Here is a 7,966-nt window from a genome sequence, read left to right as displayed (position 1 = left end):
ACTGGGAACAGAGTGCAGGCTGTCATAAGAGAACGTGATCATTTGCCAGAGGTTTGGAGAGACTGAGCCTCCAGACCGAGTAGGGTCAGTATCTCAGTTCCAGCGTGGCTCAGCCTGCAGGGACAGGGCAAGGACTCCTCACCAGGTTCTGCTGTCAGTTTGATTCCCCGTGGGTGTCGCTGCACTAAGGAAACTTTCTTGGATGTGTACAAAACAAGACTGGATCCTATAGGAAATGTAAATTAGCTATACTCTAACACCCAGAGATGAGCACCATTAACGTTTTGGTTTATTATTTTTATTCTCTTTTTTAAGGTGACAGATGACAGATGATGGTTAGATAGATGGGTGGGTAGATAGGTAGAAAGATAGATGATAGATAGATAGATAGATAGATAGATAGATAGATAGATAGATAGATAATAGATAGATAGATGATAGATAGATAGATAGATAGATAGATAGATAGATAGATAGATAGATAGGCAAGTAGCAAAATAGATGCTACATAGACAGATATAAAAGGTAGATAGATGTTCCATGTATAGCTTTATATGCTACATTTTACTTATATAATCTTGTAAGCATTTTTATGTCATTTGGTTTTTCTAATGTCTATAACATTTAATTTTATGCATGCATAGTCATTTATTAAATTTCTATATTATTGAGATATTGTTTCCAATTCTTTGCTTATTGTATACAATAATGCAATGAAAATCCTCCTGCACAGATATTTCTTTGAATCGTTGAGTTGTTCCTTAGCAGAGATTCCTTTTAAAATGAATTTCAGAAAAAAAATGAATTTCAGGGTAAAGGGGTACAAAGATTTTTAAGGCTCTTGAATCAATTATCAAAAAGTTTTCTAGCTCTTTTTCATGGCTCTTCAGAGGCGCTGGGCTGCTTTGGGATGAAGTTGAACATCTGTTTCCCAGCCACTGGCTGCCAGAAACTCACTGAAGTGGATGATGTTTGCAAACTTCTTACCTTTCGTGAGAAGCGTGTCGCCACAGAAGTTGCTGCTGACGCTCTGGGTGAAGAATGGGAGGGTTCTGTGGTGTGAACTCCTGGTGGGAAGGACAAACAAGGTTTCCCCATGAAGCAGGTGTCTCCACCCGTGGCCGGGTCCACCTGCTACCGAGTGAGGGGCGTTCCTGTCCCAGACCAAGGAGGACTGGAGAAAGAAAGCACACATCGGTGGATGCCAATCTGGGGGTTCTCAACTTGGTCGTTGTAAGAAAATGGGGAGAAGGATATTCCTGGCCTCACTGATTCTACTTACCTCGTCATCTGGGGCCCAAAAGAGCTGGCAGAATCCACAGACCTTTCAGTCTCTCTAAGAAGATGCTGCCCACCAGTATGTTGTGAGCAAGCCCCTAAACAAGGAAGGTAAGAAACCTGGGACCAAGCAGCCTAGATTCAGAGTCTTGTTACTTCGCGCACCCTGCCACACAAACGTGGGCGTATTGCTCTGAAGAAACAGCATACAGAGAAAAATAAGGAAGAAGCTGTAGAATATGCTAAACTTTTGATCAAGAAAATGAGGGGCAAAGAAAAATGCCAGGAACAGATTGCCAAGAGATGGAGTCCTCTCTGTCCTCTTCAATGGTTTCACCTCTGAGTCTGAGTCCAGCCAAAAAGGAGATGTTCAAGGGGCGCCTGGGTGGCTCAGTCAGTTAAGCGGCTGCCTTCGGCTCAGGTCATGATCCCAGGGTCCTGGGATCGAGCCCCACATCGGGCTCCCTGCTCTGCGGGAAGCCTGCTTCTCCCTCTCCCACTCCCCCTGCTTGTGTTCCCTCTCTCGCTGTGTCTTTCTCTGTCAAATAAATAAAATCTTTAAAAAAAAAAAAAAAAAGATGTTCAAGAGTAACAAATAAATAAGATCAGCCAGCAGAAAAGAGAGAAAAGTTTTCTAGGTAAGTGGCAACAATTTATATTTTTATTAGCGGTGTAAGTAGCAAACACTTGCCACCATTAAAAGTTATGTTTCATAATGATTAGAACTTTACAAAGGTAAAAATGTGATAATTTGATGTTTTAATTAGGATTTCTTTGCATTTATTTTGCCAACATTTTTCCTATACTTATAGAACTCTCAATTTATAATGCTGCCCATTTTTCTATTGGAGATTCTTATTTATATAAGCTATTCTTTTTTTATAAGTTATTCTCATGAACTTTTTCTGTGCTGATATTTTTTTCTTCATTTGTTTTTGGTCTTTTAATTTTGTTGATGATTCTAATATTGAATATTTTTAGTTTAATTGTCCTCAAATCTTTGCTTTTACTTTGTAATTTCCTCCATGCTTTTATGTTTATATTTCCTTCTCCACTTTAAAGACTAGAGAATATGTATTCATATTTCCTGCTTGCTTTTTTTATTTTTTGTATTAAACTTTATAATTCATGTTGTGCTTATTTTGCACATAGGATGAGGTGAGGATTTTACTGGAGATCGTTCTCCAAACTATTGACTAATCCATTGGTTTGTGATGTTTCCGTATCACATATTACATTCCCATACATGCAGTACACACCTTGATGCATCACCCAGACTTCCCCCTCAGGAATGAAGGACTTACTCCTCCAGCTATAGGAAGATAGCCCTCAGTTGCCAGGCCTCTCTGGAAATTGCGTCAACAGAAAAAAACTGCCCTGTCCTGGGTCACATCTCCTTCCAGGGGCAGCCATCAACCAGTGATTGGTTGATATGGGACTACAAAGATCCTTTCCCCCCAACTAAGGAGAATTCTGACGGCCCTCTTAGCCCCACAGCTCCCTGTGTGGCTGAAGCCTATGTTGGGACTAAATCATAGCTCAGTTTCTCCCTTTGCCTGGTTTCACTTCCATCCCCTACTTCCTTCCATGCTGATGCTAAGGGCACTCCCTAACCAACCTAATCCTGCAACCTAATCACCCTCCCAGAGTCCCAGGAACACAGCCTTTGACATACATACATAGCAACCCACAGTCTATAACCCACAATGCCAAAAGTTCTGAAAACTGAAAGCTCTTTATCATGAGTTTGGTGTCAACATTCATTTGGGAGAAAAATATGACCCATATCAGTAGGAGGCCATTTATAGTTTTGATGTCTTCTGCCCACTTTTATTATAGAAATATCAGTGTATCTGATTATGGGGTACTGGTCCAGACTCCACTGAAAGTATTAAATATTATTTAGGATACAACCAGATTACCTTTCTAAAATACAAATTTCAAATTCCAAAACACACCTAGCCCCAGGAGTTTCAGATAAGGCATTGTGGACCAATACAGAGTGTATTTTGAAACTTGCCTTGATGCAGGTGTCCTTTTAATTGTAATATCATCATTAAGCATTTTGAAATCTAATAAATTAAAGTCTCTCCTTCAGCACTGCTATTCTTTTACAAAAATAACTTTTGTTATTCGCACCCATTTTACTCTTTGAAATTAACTTCAGAATCATTTACCAAATTACCCTCCAAACTGAGATTTTCACGGACATAATATTAAGCATAAAAATTAATCTGAGAATTAATATCTTCAAAGTATTTAACCATCCCATTTAAGAACATGAGAAACCTATCCCTTTGTTTAGGTTTACTTTTATATCTTCAGCTGGATCTAGGTGGATTTTAAAATTTCTTCAGATAAGAAATATATTTTGTTGGGGTTACAGCAATGACTTAGCATTAGTTGTTATTCTGAAAGAAACTAAAAACTTTTTCTATGTTAATTCTCCTAATTGTTTATTATTTGTGTATAGAAAAAAATAATTTCTTCATAGCTTTACTTTCTATTGCCTCCCTGAATAGATTGAATGTTTGTGTCCCCTCACAAATTCATATAGTATTGAAACCTACCCCCCAGTGTGATGGTGTTTGGGAGTGGGGCTTTGGGAGGGGAGTAGGTCTTGAGAGCAGAGCCCTCATGATTAGTGGGATTAGTGCCCGTATAAAAGAAATCCAGAGAGTTCTCTTGCCCTTTTTATCATGTGAGGTCATAGGGAGAAGACAGCTGTTTACCAACCAGGAGGTGGGCTCCTACCAGACGCTGAATCTGCCGGTACCTTAATCTTGGACTCTACGGCATCCAGAACTGTGAGAAATAAATGTGTGTTGTTTAAGCTTCAGTCTGTGGTATTTTGTTCTAACAGCCTGAATGGGCTAAAATATTTCCTTTCTGAAATTGCATTAATTCTAAGGAATTTTCAATTGGATTTCCTTGAATTTTCCCTATATTTACTTATGTCATCTGCAAATAATGATAATTTTGTTCTCTCATTGAATATTCATGCACCTTCTTTCCATTTTCTACCACATTGTGCTGGACATTATGTTCATAATGATGTGAAATGCTGATGGCAGGGGTAGGAATTCTGGTCAGCTTTCCAATTTTAATTGGAATTGTCCCTAGTGCTACACCATTAAACATCATGCTGGCTTAGACTTCAAGACACTTACTCTTAATCATCTACAGAAATATTATATTCTTAGCTTTCTAAGAGTTTCCTTTTCTTCCATGAGAAATAGGTTACACTGTATCTTACATTTTTATATCTTCAGAAATTACTGTTTTTCTCTTTTGAAATACTGCTATGAAGTAATATACTAATCAATTTCCTACTCGTAAACCATTCTTGAATTTCAGGATAGACTATTTCATTGTAGTGGGTGAGTTGCACCAATTCTTTACAGAAATATGGATTTTCACATACATTTTTATAACTGAGATCAGTCTATTGGTAAAGGTTCTCAGATGTGAGGCAGCAGAATCACCACCCGGGGAACAATTTAAAAATGAAGAGCACACAACCCAGAAGCTGTGACAGAAAAGAAAGATAAATTTGATTTTTGAATTTTAATTCTCCAATAGGAAAAGAAGCCCCCTTGCCAAAAGACAAATAGAAATTTGTTAAAAACAGCAAATTGAAGATCAATTCCGTATTTTACAAAGTGCTCAAGCAATCGATTACAAAAAGGAGAAGAAATCCAATAGTAAAGAGAATAATTACAAACAGGTAGTTTACAGGGGCCGGGGGGGAGGAAGAAAAACTATTAAGTAGACAATATAATTTGAAATAGTTCCCAAACTTTTTGATAGTCAAAGAAATACAACTCAAAACTAAAATAGATACTATTTTAAGTCTATTAATATAGCAAAATTCCAAACATTTGACGGCACCAGTCCAGGCAAGGATATGGGAAAACAGGCACTTGTATTCCTTATTGTTTCTAGAGAAGGGCTTGGCAATAGCTCTCAAGTTAAAAATCCATGTACATTAGATCCAGCAATTCTGCTGCTAAGAATTTGCCATATGGATGTATTCACACAATATATGTAGAAAGTGCAAAAGTAAACCAAGACAACCAATGTATTTACCAATCTGTCTTAATTTTAAAACATATCCTTTTGATGGAATAGTATGTTGCCATTAGAAAGAAAGAGATTTCTGTGTGCCGATAGGGAAAATTTCCAATATAGATTATTAAATGAAGGGAAGCAAATTGAAGACTAATTTTCTTCTCTACCATGTCTATTTTATAGCCTGTTTCTTACTTCTCAATTTCATTTCTGAGTACTCTCTCACTTTTCCCTGAGTATCCTTTACCTATTTTATACATATTTTTAAAGAAGCTGCCCCTTGAACTTTTTAATCAACACTAATTATTCTGTTTCTATTCTCTAATTCTTTAATATCTGCTTTTATCCTTATTATTTATTTCCCCTATTTTACTTACATTTGTTTTGTTGCTTTTGAAACATAAAACTGGAGATGCCTGGGTGGCTCTGTTGGTTGGGTGACAGACTCTTGGTTTCGGCTTGGGTCCTGATCGGTGATCTCAGGGGTCGTGAGATTGGCCCTCAGGGCTCCATGCTCTGCGTGGAGTCTGCTTGAGATTCGTTCTCTCTTCCCCTCTGCTTCTCCCCCTGCTCGTGCTCGCTCTCTCTCTCTAAAATAAATAAATCAATATCTTTGAAACATAAAACTGTCACTCACTCTTTCCTATTTAATCACGAAAGTATATGTTACTGATTTTGACTATGATATTCGCTTCATGTGATAATTTTCTAAATAACTTTCTCAGTATTAGTTCATGATCTGTAGTGATAGTTTTACTTTCCCTTTAGCTCGGTAGTTATTTAAGGAATTTTAAAGAAATTATCACGTGATTAAATGTATTTGTTTGTTTTAGTTATTTAAATCTGATAAAAAGCCAAAGTTGTCAGAAAACGTAATTATGCTATATCCATATTTTGAAATCCGTTGAGGTTTTCTCTTTTTTTTTTAAGATTATTTATTTATTTATTTGACAGAGAGAGAGACAGTGAGAGAGGGAACACAAGCAGGGGGAGTGGGAGAGGGAGAAGCAGGCTTCCCGCGGAGCAGGGAGTCCGATGGGGGGGCTCAATCCCAGGACCCCCGGACCATTACCTGAGCCGAAGGCAGACACTTAATGACTGAGCCACCCAGGCACACCAGACGTTTTCTTTGTGTCCTTAAAAATCCTGTTCTTGTTTTGTGAACATTCTACATGCATATTCTATTTTCAATAGATATGTATTAATTCATTCTTGTTAAATAATATTTATTATTTAATCCTGCTAAATTATATTATCTATCTTCATCCTTGATTTTTGGTTCCCTAATCTTTCAAAATACAAGAGGGGTGAGGTAAATTTTCTTTCCTACACTACTGTGTTTCTTTTATTATAAGTGTATCTTTTATTTTTAAGCTCAATTTCATTGTCTTTAAGTTATTAAAATATATGCTTGGTATGTTTTAGCTTCTTCGTTTTAGTCATGAAGTCGTTCAGCAAATATTCATTTAATGCTCACTCTGTTCAGTAACAGTTGACAGAGCCACTTGATACAGTTCTGGCCAGTAAAATGAAGCACAATTCTGCTATGGTATCTGATTCTCCACTTTCTCTTTCTTCCTGGCTGGATGCAGTCAACCGGCTGGAGCCACAGCAGTTACCTTGTGAGCAGGAGGGCAGGACCAAGACTTACAGATCTATCTCCCAAGATTATTTACTTCCTGAAACAACACCACCAACCAGCTACCTCTGGAATTTTTGTTGTAAGAGAAAAATAAATCCCTATTGTTGGATATACTGTTTGTTGGCTATTGTGTGCTTACAACTGAATACATTCCTAATTAATATGTCTTTGCATCTACTTCAGATTTTTCAGAAACATTTGAAACTACAATTTTTTAATTATAAAAGTAAGTACCCTGCACTAATTCTCCATGTAACAAAAGAAATTAGGATACTATTAACTATCTTCATTCTCCAATCTTTAGAAGTGTAATTTGTGAAATCAAAATTTTGTTTTGGTTAAATTTTTGCATTAAATGTTTTTTATATCATGTTACTTTTTTTTTTAAGATTTTGTTTATTTATTTGACAGAGAGAGGCACAGCGAGAGAGGGAACACAAGCAGGGGGAGTGGCAGAGGGAGAAGCAGGCTTCCTGCTGAGCAGGGAGCCCAATGTGGGGCTCGATCCCAGGACCCTGAGATCATGACCTGAGCCGAAGGCAGATGCTTAATGACTGAGCCACCTAGGTGCCCCTATATCATGTTACTTTTGCATTGAATTTTGTAATCGTAATTGTAACAATTATTTAGAATTAACATTTTTTGCTCAGTGTTATCAGTTTACACCATAGTTCTTTAATGGTTGGATTTGTCCATTCATGGGTAACAGTGTTGACTCACCTTTCAAGCAGCTGTCGTATGTCTTTAGGCACATTTGCTAACATCCACAAGAGTGCTATTTTTCTTTGAAATCCTTCCATGATTAAAAATGCCTTTCTTTGGCCTTTAAGCATGAACATGTTAGACGATAACCTTTTGTATAACTGTAAGAACTCTTGGGTTAACATTTTTCATCAAACTCTTACCTGTTTAATTCTAATGAAGTTTTTATAAAATATTAGGAAGAATAGCCTAAAGGTAGCACAAATTTTTTTC

General features: G+C 37.2%; 1 long non-coding RNA gene across 1 annotated transcript; it reads left to right on the top strand.

The window, feature by feature from the left end:
• The first annotated feature begins 850 nt into the window (after window positions 1-850).
• LOC135364636 (uncharacterized) lies at window positions 851-7,223 on the top strand. Its single transcript, XR_010412077.1, has 3 exons — window positions 851-1,389; window positions 6,942-7,070; window positions 7,175-7,223. It is a non-coding gene; the product is annotated as an uncharacterized LOC135364636 (long non-coding RNA).
• The last annotated feature ends 743 nt before the right edge of the window (window positions 7,224-7,966 follow it).

The sequence above is a fragment of the Mirounga angustirostris genome, unplaced genomic scaffold, assembly GCF_029215605.1.
Source record: "Mirounga angustirostris isolate CCGP_5_RB_7025 unplaced genomic scaffold, mMirAng1.0.hap1 SCAF_6, whole genome shotgun sequence".
Classification (NCBI taxonomy): Eukaryota; Metazoa; Chordata; class Mammalia; order Carnivora; family Phocidae; genus Mirounga; species Mirounga angustirostris.
This window is presented reverse-complemented; position numbering and strand designations above follow the sequence as displayed.